At 42.2% G+C, this 17767-nt stretch overlaps 1 protein-coding gene across 6 annotated transcripts in view; it reads left to right on the top strand.

Annotated features, from left to right (window-relative positions):
- Positions 1-4062: 4062 nt before the first annotated feature.
- The window catches only part of LOC107999759 (neural-cadherin), a 168289-nt gene continuing 154584 nt past the window's right edge, over positions 4063-17767 (top strand). For all 6 annotated transcript variants that reach the window (XM_062086792.1, XM_062086791.1, XM_062086795.1 and 3 more), the window contains exons 1-2: positions 4063-4486; positions 4727-4826. The gene's annotated coding sequence lies outside the window, so the exon portion shown is untranslated. The remainder of the gene's footprint in view (positions 4487-4726; positions 4827-17767) is intronic.

Below are 17767 nucleotides of genomic sequence, written 5' to 3'. Positions count from 1 at the left end.
TAGAATTATAGATAATACACATTATATCTTTCTAAGATAGAATTTATACATTATTATTTGTGTATTATTATTTTATTTTAATATAGTTTACACATTTATTTGAAAATATATGTTTTCTTTCGTAAATTTTTAGTGTATTACTGATGTAATTTCGAAGACAAGAAAAATTCCAATATGGACGCCATTAAGAAGCGGTAAAATTTGATGTTTTATGATTGTGCGCAGTGCAGTCGTAGAGTTAGTGTTTCGTGAAGTACGTATTAGAAATAATTTTAATTAAATTTAATCAAGAATGTGAAACGCGAAAATAAAATCGGTATTTCTTTGCCGATTACAATTTAAACGGATGTGTTAATAATATTTTATTTTTTTTTGTTTAAATTATTCGTCAGATTAGGATGTATCCCAAATGGTGCAAGAATATTAGGCGATTATCCATCATGCGAAGAGGTAATTAATTCAATTTAAATTTTTATTTTTCTATTAATATAGAATCATTAAAAATTTTTATAATTATATTTTTTAAATTTAAATTTCTTATATTAGAGCTTCAATTTTTATTATTATTAGATTAATTATTAATTATTAATTATTAATAATAATTTCATATTTATTATTTCAATTTTTTCAAATAATAGAAAATGTAATATAATTTAATTTATTTTTTTTACAGATTTCTTTCCACTTCTCTTATTTGATAGTAGTCTTCTTAATAAAGTTCTGCTTGAATGAAGAAATTTTTCGCATCATTCGGTGAGTTGCATGCGTTTTGATTCCTCTGGTCATTCAATCATGTTGTAGGATGAAAGATCCGAATCGACACGAGTGACTAGTTGTATACGTAGTATTTTGCACGAGCACAGTGACCACGGGTAATTATACCCGTGAGTAGTAACATTTACTTCTGTGTTTCATTTATTAGATCAGGATAGGATTTTCTTGCATATCGTGTTTTGATTATTTTGATTTTATATAAATTTAAATATTTTTTAATACAATTAAATTAAATTTTGATAGAGTATCTTTTAGTAAAAAAATCGGAATATCCTCTGATTTCAAATCTTAATTATTATAGATTAATGATAATGTATATTATCATTATTCAACAATTTTTAATTTCACTTTTTATTTCATTACAATGTAATTGAATTTAGTTGTTTTTTAATTATAATAAATATATAAATTTAATTTTTCGTATAGAAATGTATAAAATTTTATGTGCAAGAAGATATTTCGCGGCAGGTAGATTTCAAAATCAAAGCTAAAAGTTTTAAACGCTGCTTTTGTATTTTCGAAAATATGCTTTGATGAAGAAATCACCTGAGGATTGCTTCCATAATTTAATATTTCATTTATAATCAAATATTCCTTATTATTAATTGTCACAAAATAAATTTTTTACTCCTAGAATAAATATTTTTCTTTAATTAATAATAAATTAATAAATTATTAGTACATAATTCATTGAATTCATAATACATCTATTAAAGTTTGAAGTAAAATTAATATTAAGAAAATTAGTGCGTTAGATAAAAACAAATATACTTATTTTTTAGCTCAGGATTTTCAGATTTAATCCTTTCCATGTCCAATGTCAGGATCTCGCTCACGTGCTCAGGTGCTACTTGGGTGGGAGAGAGACAATGGGCATGATGAACTTAGTTCATAAGCTAATAATAATTTTTAAGCGATTGACGATGAATTAGTGTATCGTGCACGACGTATTTTTCACATTATATGTGTGTGTGTGTATTAGGTTGTGGAATTGCGTCGTTTTAACTATTGATCTATTATTTATAATTTAAAAGATACTTACTTACTTTTTCGATTGATCTGAATATTTACAATTAAAATTAGCATATATATATATATATATAAGATATTTGATTGGCTTTCACGCAATGATCGCTAGCCTTCGTCAATCGATTTCAGGAAAATGGTACGTAAAATTAGAGTATGAAAGTAGTGTGTTAAGCTCGGGTGTCGGAGACGTCCCGGGATGTTTTCCCTAGTGTAGGCATTTTGCGCCCGAGTAGTATGCGTGAGAATCGTGGAATGAGTGTGTTGGTATGCTTGTTTTGACATTTTTTAAATATAGGGCTAGGTAGGATAGGTAGTATATTTCTGGTGTGATATATTAATTATAAGTAGGTAGGGCCGGGCAGGTTGTCACAGTCTCTGGTCGGGTAGGCGCGTTTTCGCGTGGCAACCTGTTTCAGGAAATCAAATTTGAAAAATCGAGGGCTGAGACGAATGAAAAACGCATTCGTTTCTGATTTTCCTTATCGATTTTTCGAATTTCGCGGTCGTGGTCGCGAATTAAATTTCGAAACGAACGTTGCGCTCGAGATTTTGCACATGTACGAGCATTGATCGTTGCGATCGTTGATTTCGCTTTTAGATTCCACGATTTTTTTTTTTTTTTATTCGGATAGGAAATCTCGAGCCTAGATTTAAGTTTCAGCGAGCATTGCGCTCGAAGAAGGAAGAAGAGGCCCGACAAATTGTCACGAAGAGGGCTACAACGAATGGCTTCTCATCTTTTGGATCTTCTTTAGATTCAAAGGATGGGAAGCCATTGTTACTACTTTGTCACTGTGCTCGTTTTAGTAATATCGTAGTAAATATTGCATTGTCTGGCCGATTTGCATGCTGGCCTATTTAGTTATTATCCAGTCATCATCCAGTCGTCATCCAGTCGTCATCCAGTCATCATCCAGTCGTGGGCAAATGGCGATTTTTTATTAGTGTTGCGATGAATAAATACGGTTTGAGTTAGAATTACGAGAAAAAGAATTTTTAAATTAATGTTACGATATAAAAAATTTTACAATTATTTTTAATTTCTTCGATTATAAATTAATACGATTATAATTTATAATTTTTTTTTATTCGAACTTGAATTTATTCCATGGCGTTTCTAATATTACTTTCAATATCGCGATTGTTTTATCTTCTTTTTCAATTAGTGTTGCGTTGATGAATTAACGGGTTTTTGAAATTTGTTATATTTTGCCTAAAATCGCTCGTAAAACGTAGCTGAAACCAAGGTAAAGATTATAAATAATTTTGATTATTAATTTTTAATAATTTAATTTTTGTCACGCGTTAATGTATTCTTTCAGATATGAATTATTTTTAAATTATGAATTCAATTTGTTATAGATATAAATATATAAATTTTTAAAGAAACTAATTACATTTTATTACGAATTTTACCAAATATTCTCTATTTGAATTTATTTGAAGAACCAGTTGTACAACCAGCGAAAGAATATTTAGATATATTTTATCCTACAATTTTCCTTTCCACGTATGTACGATTACCGAATAAAATATACGTTCTAACAACATTGGATATTTTTCAACTATTAATCTTAATACTCACAAAGATCGTAACGATCCTAAAAAGCGTAAGACGAAATTTATCCGCCTATAAACCGAAACGGGAATTTTTTAAACGATAGCGGGGTTGGAAGGACGAAGCAACGAGAAAGATCGCGTCGCAGCATCATCAATCTCCATCCCCTCGGCAATCTTATCACATCGAACGAATACTTCACGAATCATAAACGCGAATGTTGGCGAATCGGAGGCATTCGATCGAGATTCGGATGGATCGATCGGCAACGGTGGACGCGCGTAAATATTTCGATAATTGCGGTGGGTCGTCGGGCCAGGGTCAAGCGAGGCGACGCTTCCTTCCTCCTAAACGGACGTTCGCTCGGTGACGCAGCATCGTCTAATCTCCATCCCCGATCGCACACGTTGGCACGAATGACGGTCGGTCAACGGTGGTAACGGCACACAGGCCAAGTGCATGGGTGGTGGTGCTGGTGGTGCGCGGGCGCACCCTGCAGGGTCGAGGGGTGACGGCGTCGCGACGAGGAGATGGTCGGGAAAGCGCAGGTGGGGGTGGTCGTTGGAAAGTAAGAGAGGAAAGAGAAGCGAGAGAGAAGTAGAAGGGACGGTGGCGCGCGTGGTAGGGGCAAAGAGAGAGAGAGTGGGGAGTTCGCACGCCGACCGGAACGGCCCCACCGAGTTTTATCCAACGATCCGGGAGGCTCGTCGAGGTAGTGGTCCGCGCCCCACAGCCGCGACAGCTCGAAGCGCGCGTGCCGCGTCCGTGTTTCTTCCGTCTCTTGGTGACTCGTCTCTCCGTCGAAAGGGAGGGATAACAGTGGTCGGATCCGAGAGGAAAAGTCGTCCGAGTTTTAACCCGTGTCCACCCACGGTGGACGCGATCCGTCCCGACTTCGCCGCGTTCCGCGTCGTCGAGCTGGTGAATTCTCCGTTTTCCCTAGGAGAAGAGCGCGCGATTCGGATCGCGCGACGTTCCTTCTCCATCCGCGAGGTGGTGGGCAATGATAACAGGAGGCGCAAGGGTTTGGAAGGGGGAGACCTCTGCTGACAGTGCGAACGTAGCAGGATTCTGAGTTACCGGAGAAAAGATTTCCAAGGATTCCAACCTCGATATCGTAGACCGGTGCGTGTGAGGGTGAGCTGCCTGGTGTCAACGGCTAAACGTTACAGAGTTATCGAACCTGCGAGATATATTTTTTCGCGAGGTAGACATTTGTGAACGCCGGTCGTGTCGGTATATATATATATGTGTACATAAGTATATGTACATATATATATATATACGTGTTTCGTTTTCCGTTGGATCGTACCGATCGGGGGAGTCGAAGGAGTTTGGGCAGTGATATTCAACGAACGTTTCCAGGTGCCAGGACATTCGGGGGTGGTGCCGGTTACGTACGCGACACGATCACGAGCGTTTCCGGGGCAAGTGACGCCTTCGACATTCGCACCTGGACATTCGCGTACGTATTTTACGATACACCTGGCTCTCTCATAGTGCTACCTAGTGCGGCGGTGCCGTGCTATGGCCTCTCTCCTTAGGTTCTCTCCTACACCCCCAAACAGGTTATTGATTTTGCCGAAGTAAGGAGGTACGGATGTAGCCCGTACGCCCTGCGGCCTGCGACCTGCTCGTTTTTCCACCCCTTCGCCTACTATCTCTTTTCCCCTCCCTTTTTCTTTTTCTCATACACACATACACACGCACACGCACAAGTACCTGCACGTTTAGTCTTTCTCGCTCGCTTGTCCTTGGTGTTTGTCACCCTCTGACGGCAGGTGAACTCTTACGCGATCTTGTGACACACTTTGACCCAATGTCTACCCTCTCACACACACACACACACACATATATATATATTTTTTAAATTTCGAACGAAATAGACGTTCGAGAAATTTTTGCTTCGAGAAAGAGAGAGAAAGAGAGAGAGAGAGAGACAGAGAGAGAAAAGAGAGAGATGTCGTAACCTCTGTCGAAACATCGTTCGTGATTTTATCCACTCTCCTTTTTCGTGAATGAATGGATAAATGGATCGAAGAATTATATATAAATTGAACGGTGAAACGCGACGACGACGAGGTAGACGGACGACGTTGTTTCGTTGCGGAAACAGCCGGTGTCGATTCCCTGAAGCCAGTCTAAAGCAGTGTCGGTATAGCGCATCGTGTCAGTGAACCGTTGGAGCAGACTGTTGCGGTGCTAGCATGATTATACGCGAGACAACGGGGATACGAGGAGACGATTCCGAGTGACAGCGCGGATCGATCGCCGGCGAACTTTTCACTCTACGAGACTTTGCGGTTCTTTCGCAAAAGCAGCGCCTCGTAGTAGTAAATCAATAGAAGCCACGTGAAGTCGGAACGGGAGATCGCGCTCTCCTTCTCTCTCTCCCTCTCTCTCCCTCTCTCCTCTCCCTTTCTCCCACTCTCGCTTTCTCTCTTTCTATATTTTTTCCCACTTCTCTTTCTCCGTCCCATCTCTTTTCCACGCCGTTCCGTCCAACGATTCGCGCGTTTACGCGAATTTGGTCGAAGCGGAAGAACCGGATCGATACGAAGAGAACGCGGTTCGCTTGTACCACGCTGCTGCTCGTTCGTCTTCCCGCTCCAAACGGAATTAAATGATTAGCGGTGATCGTTTCGATGAGTTTGCTCGTTCAATCACGCTGCGTACCGAATCACTCGTTCCGTCCATCCGTTCCTCTCGCGCTACGATCTCCTCAATTATGTAATAGAAGAAATCCCCGAAATTCGACTTATCGATCCATCGTAACCGGGACGTACTTAATTTTTCACCGATTCTCGTCTCTTCGAATCGGTTATTTCAATCCGGTTCGTTGAACGCTCGGGGTATCGAATTCTCGTTTCTATTTCGGTGACATCCACTTGGATCGAAATTTCACTCGTTCTCGATGATCCCGTCTCGTTCATCTCGTCTTTCTTCCCCGCCTTCTCTCCACGTTTCTCTCGTCGATTTTCGAAACGAAAGGTCATCGGCGTTAAAGCAAGTTAATTAGCGAGGATTCGAGTCGCGCAGAGAACGCGGACAATTTGGGAAAAGGGGAATTTCACGAGCGATCGAAGTATCTTTGATCGAAACAGGGCCAGGTCGTAGGCGTGTCCAACCGAGAAATATAACGGCGAGAGTTCCTTTTTATGGACGTGCTATTAGGAAAAATTGTATCGCGTTCGTCTCAACTAATGAAAAGGAGGGATGAAAAACGCGAGATGATATCGAACGAGTTGCGAGTGGTCATGAATTATCGAGTTGTCACGTGTCTGTGATTCTATCGGTGTCGAGCTGCGAATTACTTCCTCTTACGTAATCTCGTGTTTATTCCTCCAAATGAATCGGAACGTTAATTTACGTTAAGAGTAGGAAATAGGATTTTTTCCAAGGATGGAAAAGCTTTTCGTCGAATTACCACTGTTACGATATTCTTTCGTCAACGACAATTATTCCGTGAACATCGAATATCGATTTTTAAATTAATTGCAAATTTTGTGTAGATGGATACGATTTTTCCAATCATCAAATGTAATTTCCATCGAAATTTAAAGTTTGTTGTTTAAAAATGTAAAGTATCCGCGAGTTTCTCTAGTATCGTTCGAATAAAACAAAACACGCGGCCACGCTTCACGGTAGCAGATGGCAAAATACGGCCAATGACCAAGGCGTGCAACGTGCGGCGATCCATGGAAGCCCGCCAGTCCCGAAATACGACGGAAGTAGTATAACGTCCATGGAAGGTTTTCTAAACGGTTAGTAAGTCGTGGTTTCGGCTTCCATCCGTTCAAATTTTGACGAATGGATGGAAACCCGTTACAGTTTTCGTTTCTATCTCGATTTTTCCAAGTTGGAGGAAATAAATTTAAAAAAACGAATTACGTTTTCCATTCGTTTCCAACCAACTCTAAAATTACGAAGATATTTTATCAACGCGAGCATTAAAACTGGCATTGCTGGAATTCTAAATCGAACGGCTATAAAAATCCGCGGAATCTCGAGGAAATTGAATATAAAAAATTATTAAAATTGCGCGTGACGTCTCTCTCAGTCTCGAGACTGTGTCTCGTGGAAATGGATTATTCTCTATTTGACACTGGCGTAGCGCACACTTTCGACGTGCGACGACGTGTGTGTGTGTGTGAATGCGCGCGCACGCGCCAACAGCCGCGTGGAATACTCGCCTACCCCGAATAGCCCTCCTATCTCTCTCTCTCTCTTTCTCCCTTTTTTCTCTCTTCCCTTTCGCTGTTCACCCGCCCTCCGGTTAAACAGTCTTTAACATTTGCGTGCGGTTAGCTTTCTAAGACGCGTCCAAGTTCATTCGTCCGCTCCGAATCGACGGTAAAAATTGTATCCGGTGGCCGTGCTCGAGTCGTGGTTGATTCGAAACAGTTTGACGAGTTGCACGAACGATGATGCCCTTCGAGGTATCGCTCAATCGACGCTCTCGTTGCCTGCGAACGATGTAGTTTAACTCGAGTGGAAAATCAGTTGATCGTATCGTGCTTTTGCCTCGTGTGTGCATCCTTCGAACAATTCGATCGATTTGTGCGAAATAAAGCCAAGTTTTTCGTTGCGTTTGTGATGTGTGAAGTAAATTTGTTCCCTGTATCGGGATATCTTTGAATGTTCTTTTTTTTTTTTTTGCGAAGAAAGTGAATTTTTAAACGGTACGTGTACTTTTTTTACCACACGCATTGATTGCAAATGGAGAAAGGTGATGAAAATACATCGTACGTTTTTGAAACGTTTCGCGAGTCTAATTCCGAGTTTCGAAAGATACGAACGGAAAGGTAACGTCATCGATTACTAATTTCCTCCGAGCGAGTGCATCGAACCTGAGAATCCCACTATTGGATTAGTTGGATCTACTTGGCGAAATGCTACGCTATAAAATCCAATTCGATTCTTTTCCTCCATCGAGGTAAAAATATTCGACGTACAAGATCGGAAGGATTTCGGTTATACGAGCGGTGAGAAACGGAAAAAGAATGGAATCGAACGCGAAAGGTGGCGGTTTCATCGCCATTTCGCAGCGTTTCATCCTACGAAGGAGGAGAATCCTTCGAAATACGGGGATAAAATTTACTTTCTTACCCTTCTCTCTCTCTCTCTTTCTCTCTCTCTCGAAGAAAGTTCAAGTTCTTAGGATAAGGGTGAGCAGCATGGCGCAGCTTGTCTGCGCAACCATGGAGCACCGAGCCACGATGGTTGTAGCGCGATGGTTTCACCATGATTTTGTAAAAGATTTATTCTCTCTCTGGCATTTGTCGTCACCGACTCTGCTTATCTTCCTTGTCCACGTATGCATTGCGCCACAATCAGGAACGAAATTTACATTCGACTCGACTAGCGTTTCTCCCCTTAACGTACCGCCCTATCTGTCTTGTCGCCTCGTAAACGAGCCATCCTTTCACAGACATCGCGTCTGCTTCCTCCTGCATCGAGCAGTCCGATATCATTGTGACGCGTCGGAATCATCGCGCCAACTTCGTCCCACCGTTACCGGGAATGGGCGTTCCTCCATCTTCTCGATCTCGCATCTCCACTTCTCTAATTACGGTTCATTGTCATTTCTGCATATATATATATATATATATGAATCATCATTCATTTGCTTCCTACTTCGGTATCGCGTTTCTTCCATTCGTTTCTCTCAGTTTATTTGTAGAAGCAAGTGGCTCGTATCATCTTCGACGGAAAATGGTGTATGTAACGTGGTAGATGGAAAAGGAAATCTACAAATTATGGGTAGTTAGGGGGTTTTAAATTGCAGATCTCGCGCATAAAATACTCTATTTCGCCACGTTACGAATAAAAATGATAATGAAGCTGGATAATATATCTACGATGTATAAATCTGTAGTTGAACATTTGCAATTCATGCGGGTTATTGTATTTGATACGTAATGTTCCAGTCTGTTGCGTACGGATAAATGCAAAATATTTTTCTTGCTGGTTTAATAACGTCGATAAACGTATCATGGCGTTTGATACGAATTTTTTCGAGCTATTTTTTATCGAAATAATTTCTCTATTTCTCGGAAAGTAACACGATCGAAAATGTAAATCCGAAAAAACAGAACGTTCTTCGATTATATTTCCACGAAACGTTACTTCGCTTGATGGTTGAAAATAAATTCCAACAACGTTTTTATTCGCGATGTAACGTCTAGTTATCGGACGAAAATCAAGAGAATCGCGAAACACGGACTTTCGTCGGTTGGTGAAATTGGCCAGGTTATCACTTGCTTATCACCTGTAACGGTTCGCATTAATGCGAGATATTTCTCTTATAATTAAACCGTGCCTTGTCCGCTCTTCTCGGGTCTCGTCCGCGTGCACGAAACCTTCTCGTATGCACGAGAATTCGTGTTATTCTGGAAAAAAGCAGGATAGTCTGGCGAGTCACGGCACGCGATACGCGGTCGTAGATACAAACGAAATGAAATTTCGCATTGAAAAACTTTTGCCGAGCGCATTAAACAGGGATTTCCACGCGGTTGAAACCGTGCTTACTCGCGTGAGATACCCTTTCCATTAACGAAACGTTATTTCTCTCTCTTTCTCTCTCTCGATTTTTCCTTAAAAATTGATAGATTCGACCGATTCTATCTCGCGTTTGTTCTTTTTATACGAAAAAAATACGACGATTGTTATTGCTCCGTTTAAACGATCGTATAATCGCGAATGGATTTTTTTATTTCAAGATTTACAACGTTACGTAAACGCTCGTTTAAAACGTATACCGTGCCATTTTGATGAAAACAGACTGACAATTATTTTATTTTACATTATTCTTTCGATAATATTTTATTTCTCGTCGAAATTAAATTAATAGATTTAATTCGAAATACTGGAATTGCTATTACATCCCATTGATCGTAATCATTCTCGTAACGATTAATTCGCATTTTGTGATTCCATCACGAGGAAAATCGTGCTCCTCTAGAAATTGTACGATTTACATCATTCGTCACGGAACATTTCCAAGCGATCTTGATTTGTTTGTGCAATTCTTTACCTTTTGCGTAGCGGAAACGAAAAAAAGGAAAAGAAAAAAAAGATTTTCGAGCCACGAAAGCTCGAAAGCTCGGCGAATTATGGCGAGCGTTAGTTGCGTGCACCGTAGCTATTGTTCAACCAGCGAATTTATGAAATCCCCCTCTCCCCCCGTTTTGCCCCCCTCGTTGAAATATTTCCTTGTTTATTCGGAAATAATTAGAGCCGAACGGAAACTCGTCTCACTCTAGAAAATAATTAATAATTTAACGAAGACATTCGATGGAGAGGAAGAAACAATCGTTTCGAGCTTTTTCGTTATGAATTATAGCTGGGTTTAAACGAGCCCCTTTCGAAACTTTCCTCGATTCGTGTGTTACCCGCGCGAAAATATTGGTAGAAAAGACACGACGAATCTCTTTCGAATCGGAACCGAGTCCCCTAACTTTTTCAGATTATTCGTTTTGGGAATGCGCGACTCGTCCAAATTCGCAACGATTCCATTCGATGGGATAAAATTAAGAGCATTTGTCGAAAAGAAAGTTTTTTCGTTCGCCCTTCTTAACCTAATTTTTTCCCCTTCCGATTGATCGATACGCGTCACACTAAAGATTTATGAAGAATCGCTCTTTTCCCGATCTATTATCATTGATATATCGTAGGAAGGAAGAAAAGGTTGTCAACTTATGATCGATGCGTTTTTGCGTGCAAGCGGATTGCGTCGATCTGAAACTTTGCGTTTCGATCGGAATGATGATTTCTTTCGTTATCGTAATTTTATCTAATTCGCTTGAAAAATATTATAATCTGTTTTTGTTCCTTCGTCAAGTTCAATTTCTTTCTCTAGGTTGGACGCAAATGCGACGAAGCCGATCTAATCTAAACGAGCGTGATCGAATAATATCATTTGCCGCTGAACGCGGATTAAAAGGCTGTAAATTGACTTTGTTTACATGCATTAACCGTTCTTCCTTAATTGCACCGTGTTACGCCTCCGTAAATACAACTTGAATCGTGGAGTTACAAAACACTGCCTTTGAATGGAGAGGAGGAAAAAAAAAAAAGGAAAAAGGACAACCTGCTCATCCATATCGACCTGAATTTTGCATCGAGCTCCGTCATTCATCGGTCGATATTCTTTAAACGATGGATAATAGCGATTCGCGCTCTTAAAAATAGATAAATGAGCAATTGGATTCGCGAATCCAACGTATAATTCTATCAAATTGAACGGGTTATCCGAAAATTGGAAACAAAGCTGCTCTCTTGGAACAAACTTGGAACTGCGACAAACACGTTTCTGAAAAGAAGCGAGACAGTAAAGTTGGAACAGCTTTAACCGCGTTGATTACCGTTAAATTAAGCACGGTTTACTTGCCTTTACTCGTGAACACGATCGAACACGTAAAATAGACGTAGCTTGCGAAGATCGCGAGATTTATCATCGTCCACGAGGAGAGAAAGACTATCTATTCGAATCGCTTTACGACTGCAGCTCACGTAACGGCCATTGTTGGTACATCATTACTGGTGGTTCACCGAAAACGAGAAATAGCCAGGGAGAGGGGGAATAATTCAACGAACAACATCGATCGCGTTCGATTTTCGTGGCTCTGATTTTTTCCACCGCCGGTTTCACGATAATCCTCTTTTGCTTTCGATCCAAATGGATCGATTCCAGGCCAAAGGAATTCCTCAATTTGCAAGAGCGAGATCAAGCGAGAAGGAGGGAATAGCGCGTTTTAAAGTTCATCGAACGTTTCGTCAAACGAGAGTACCTACGTTTAACGATGCGTAACGAAGTTGGCAACGTTTTCTTCGTCAATCCGTTTAAAGGAAAAAGGAAGATGGACACACGAGTTTGGAATACGTAAAGATAGATCGTTTTGTTAATTAAAAATAGTAGTAGAGTTGGATACAGGCCGAAGATAACAATCCGATTATCGCTGAAAAGTACTCTCATTATCGTTCGTCTCAAAAACCAATTCCTTTTTGTACAATCGTTGGATAGCTTCCTCGATAGGTTTTTCCCGAGCGGAGAGTCGAGTATAAAATCTTGCGGCACAAAGAAGCCGCAAGTTTCGGATCGTTAGGTTTTTACTCGATCGGAAATAGACGGGACGATCTCCTCGATTGCTCTCCTTGTTCCATTTTCAACAAGTAAATATCGTCGTTTCCTCGGATCTAAATAATAATCGGTCGATGAGAAGAGAGCAGAGTAGCCGAACGACGATGACTACGACGAGTTACGTAACACGGATCAATCGAAGCGCAGGGTTTCAACGTAAGGAAAAAACGAAACGCTTCCTGTCCTACCGTTCAACTTTCGCCGCGACCTTATTTTTTTTCCTTCCAAACCGTCTTTCCCCTCTCGAATACTCGGAAGCTCGGTAAAAAGAGCCGTGGTTTCCCAACCAGACCTTCGACCCATAATCTCGTTGGACTCCCGTTTATCCGGCCAAACGTCGTCTCGGGTGACTCCTCGATGACCTTGAATCGAGGCGATGGAACGGGGGCTCGCTCGAGGGGAGGGAAGGCATTCCAGCTAATTAGGGTACGCGTCCGCACGCGAGCCAATAACTCGTCGAAGGGTGGATATATCCTCGTGGGGAATATCGGGGGATCGGCGGTGCGTGCGATCCGCAACAATGGGCAGGGGTGTCGTCACGGAGGGGTGGAGGCGCGGACAAAGACACTCGGTCGCTGCAATTTTGTAAATAGGGAATAGCTCGGGATTATTCCGTGCGGCGCGGATGATTCAATCCCGAATTCAGTTCCGGCAGCTGTGCGCGTATCTGCCAATAGTGGAATCCCTTTTCCAGGGGATCGAATCGATGCGGCTGATTCGTGAAACGGAATTATTATTTTTTTTTCTTTCGATGTGTAGTTTTATCGGGTGTTAACGTTCGTCTCCCCCGACGAAGACACCATCCTTGCTATTAATCAACGCCGTAACAGGCGTTATCGCGCGGTATCGCGAGGCTGGATCGTGTCTTCGTACAAATAAGCTTCATCTATTTTACGAGCGTGGAAGTGACCCCGGCGTATAAATAAATTTCTCGACTAAAGTATAGGATGAATAGTCTGAATAACTCTAAACAACTCATTCAGCCTCGCTTTTCCCGTTCGGCTGGAACGACCGGTGTGCATTCACGCGTCTCGATGAAAGGAGAAGAACGCTTTCATAATAACGCGTGAACGTTTATATTCAACGTTCGGTCTCGATGGGAAATACGACTGGACTCGGCGATTGTCAATTACGCGAGCCGAATCAAACGGGTAGATTTTCTCGTACGCGTTAAAATAGGGTTTCGCAGTATACGGGACGAGCGTGTTCTTAAATGAACTTGAACGAACGTTTCTGCAGGGAATGGGATACTTGCTTTTCGCGATGATTCCAAGTTTGATAGGTCGAACGAAGTGCCTACGCCCACGACTGCGAACAACGCGTCGTCGCAAAGGTTAATAAGAGCGGATGCGTGAAACTACTTTCCAACCGAATTTCGAAAGAGAATCGCGGTAGGTCGATGCCGATGTCGGGAAAAGGCCCACCCCACGCTCTCAGCTTCACGCTGCGAACAATTTTACGCGTCCACTGTGCGCGTCTATTATAAAAGTTGGTCACGCCATATGGCGCGGATGGAGCGCGAAGGGTCGAGTCGTTGAAAGCTGCCTCGCTTGCTCGAGTCCTTCGCCCAAGGTGAAGAGGGCTCGCCGTCGCGAGGAGGAGATCCTGCCCTTTTGTTCGCCCCGTCGTGCGCGCCTACGTGCTCCCGCCACGCGTCCAAACACCGTCCTCTCGTCCCCGGGGCAATTAACCCTTTTTTTATTTTCACCCTTCCGCCAAGGGTTCGCGGAACTAGCCACTATAAACCGGCGTATCGACCATCTCTCTTTCCAACTGGGAACGATGTTTCTGCGACAACCTTCTCGCGACGCTTGCCCCTCCCTCCTGGGGAGAGGGACATCGTCGCGATACCCTTTCATCTTCTAATCCGGTTACGCGTTCCGTGCGTAGAATCACGATTTGCGCGTGATTTTCGGCAGCGAGAAACGATTCTTAGAGAATATATATCCAGCGAAGTTGAGGCAACGTTGAAAATAAATTCTTGCCAATTCAACGGGCGAGCGCTCGGTCATTTAATTCGTTAGCACGTTAAACAGCGAGCCACGTTCAGGCGTAATAGAGCGTTTAATTAACTCAATAATCAGAGTTTTTTTGCGCGCGAAACTCAATTTCAACGTTAATTTGCATTTTGAACGCGATATACGAAGAGCAGCTCGCGCATCGTTAAATACGATCGAGCTTAACTAATAACGATGACGCGACTGTGCGTTAACCTTTTCCATCCCGAGCGTCGAGGGAAAAATAAAATAAAATAGAAAAAAAAAGAACCGTGCGTCGAACCAACTCTCTCTCTTTCCTCGATCGACCGCCTCGATGAACGATATCTATCCATCCACCGTGGAAAATAGTTGGAGCTCCAAGAGGCTGACCCTTGATCAAAGGGTCGAATAACGAGAGAAATAACGGGACGCGATCAACGACGAATGCATCAAAAGCAACGCGACGAAACCCGCGGACGACACGAGCTTCTCCTTTGATCCCTGCTCTCCGAGCGAAGGCCAAAGTTGAAAAGCGGGATCCTAATTTCCTTTCTGACGGGATGGCGAAAATTGCCGGATCGCGATACGAGTTCTCGATCAAGAAACACTTGCGGATCGTTCGATTAATGCGGCGGAATTTCATTTATGGGGCCAGGTACAAATTTCCCTTCCGCGAATACGAATAAGCGCGTTACCCCGATCCACTTAGGCGTGAGATTCTTATTCCCGGGCGATATTCGCGGAGGATGAGGGGCAAAGTGGATCAGAACAGTTTTATAGCCCCGATGCGATGATGGTGGAGAAATTTCCGCGGGAGTACCGCTCTCCGCCAAATCCCCGGAGTGCATAAATTGCCGTCACGTTCTAAACAAACGACTTGCCGCTACGTTTATATATATGTATGTATGTATGTATATATATATGTATAAGGTAGAGGAGGGCTAGATTCGGGTCAATTATGGATGCTAATTAATCGATTAGATCCCCAATGGTCGCCGTGGTTTCGATAAGATTGGGCTGGGCGAGTTCCATCGATGCATCGTTGGAATTAAGACGACGTTGGAACGCTGGTAATGCCTGAATAGTTACTGTACCAACTATTTCCTACGATTGCGCGTAAGCAAACTCCGATCGATCTTGAAGAAATTTCCTATTCCCCTTGCTTCTTTCTCCCCTCTGTCCCATCGATCGATCTTATCTTAAGATTCAAGAATCTTTTTATATACGGCGCGTAGTCGGGTCTGAACAAAAAGGGCGTGAAAAAATGGGGATCACGGTGGAACCGATCTTTGATTAATTACCGATTAAGTTTAATAAAATTGATGGCGCTCGGGGCGATCAGTTGGAAGGAAAAGTGGCGCAGGAAACTGGCAAAAGAGTCGATGAAACGACTCGATGAGATCGTCCTCCCTAGGAGCGTGTAAAATCCCATAAATCTCTCGCTCGTGACTCAGCGTTCCCTGGCTGGGTTACGCCCAACCGTCTTTTTCGCGTTTTCGGTTGGGAAGGGGAACGTCATCTTTCTCTCGATCACGACACGCCGTGACGAAACGCCACGAACGAAAGGGATCGAACGAAACCCGTATCGACCGTTTCAGAAGAAATTTCCGAATATTTCGACCCGAGAAATTTGCCACGATATAAACGGAAAAGAAACGAGACGAAAAAAGTTGTATCTCGATTGTACGAGTGTGTATTTCCAAGCGAAAGAAAACGAAGGAAATAACGTGCGTAACGTTGTTCCCCGATGAAAATCGTAAAATTTGATCGCTCTTTTTCATCGCGCGCGATAACGGACGAGGTTTTTTTTTTCTCGCTCGACACAAAGAAACAGCCCGATCCCTATTGCGTTTCGTCGAGGGTCACGTTTCATTTCTCCGCCCGTTCCATCGCGCCCGACGGAAGTTCCATTTATTTTATTACAAGAATCCTGGTGCACCAGCCATCGGCGAGACGTCGGGCTATTCGTTATAGAGGGACCACTGTGCTCGTTAGAAGGAGCTTTGCTACAAGTGCTAGTTTACCGATTAGAGGCAAGAGGAGGGGGGGAGATCGTGTATACAACTACTCGCCTGTTTTCTCTCTTTCTATTTTTTCTCGCCGCCGATAAGTGGTATTCTTGCGTACTTAGGAAACCGAGGTTAAGGGTCGTTAAGAGTCCCTGAATTTGATTTTATCCCTCGTGGATCGAATGGAAAAACGGACGAGGCACGGATGTAACGAAGCGCGCGTGAAATTACTCGATCCACGTTACACGGGCCTGTCCGAGTCCGTGAAATCGATACGGTAGATTCGTAATTACGATATTTCTACAAATTTTGCGCCTACTTTGCGTTTCTCGCGATATCACTCGCGGAAAGGATATGTTTACGAATCGGTGTATTTATTATTAGAGGAATTGGATAAATCGAACGTTATTTTCGTAATAATCGGAGCTTAAAATTGGATACCTAATTGGATGTTTACGATTCATCGTTGCGGCAACAATTCGTCGATACGAAAATGTTTTAAACAAAAATAACGTAAAATTAATCGTGTTTTATTCACGAACGAATCGTTTTCCACTCGCTATTGTCCTCGAAATCGATCTGTACGATCTGCTCGAGGAGTAGCGGAGTCGATTGGATGATATTCCCTCGTTAAACTTTAAATATATCGGAAAGAAAATAAACGATCGAAATTTCTGTTCGAAAGACAAATTCTGAGAAACGATTCTACGATGCAGCGATGCTAGATTCTCGATAGCGCATAGTCTGTATATATAGGAAAGTTGGATCGATAATTGTTACGTAGAACCGAGTTACGCGTGGACTTTGCTAACGTTGAAATTCCGTGAAATATTCTTTTAATCTCGGACGCGACCGGTTATCCGAGAATACTACAGACGCTGCAATACTATTTTTAATTTGCGACAGTAGAGCGGACGTTGTCGTTTCGCCACGACACGTATATTCTTGGCTCGTGAATCGTGAGTAGAATTTATCCAATAGTTTATCGGATTAAAGGAACCGATAAAGCCGAAGGTATCGTTTTACTTCGAATTTCTCTTCAAAAAAAAAAAAAAGAAAAAAGAAAAAAAGAACAGGAAAACAACCTTTTTCCGCAAACGTCTTTTTATTAACGAGAAAACAAAGGTTGCAAAGAGAGGGAGAATCTCGAATTAAAATCACGAAGCGGAGGAGAGTGTAGATTTGAGACAAAGAGCGTTCTCGTAATCCTTGAATTTAAAGACTTTTAATTTCAGTAGGCGAAGAGCGTTACGGCATCTCTCGACTCGAGGATGAA

Source organism: Apis cerana, linkage group LG16 (assembly GCF_029169275.1).
Source record: "Apis cerana isolate GH-2021 linkage group LG16, AcerK_1.0, whole genome shotgun sequence".
Classification (NCBI taxonomy): domain Eukaryota; kingdom Metazoa; phylum Arthropoda; class Insecta; order Hymenoptera; family Apidae; genus Apis; species Apis cerana.
Note: the sequence above shows the minus strand (reverse complement) of the source record. Positions and strands in the feature narration are given on the sequence as shown.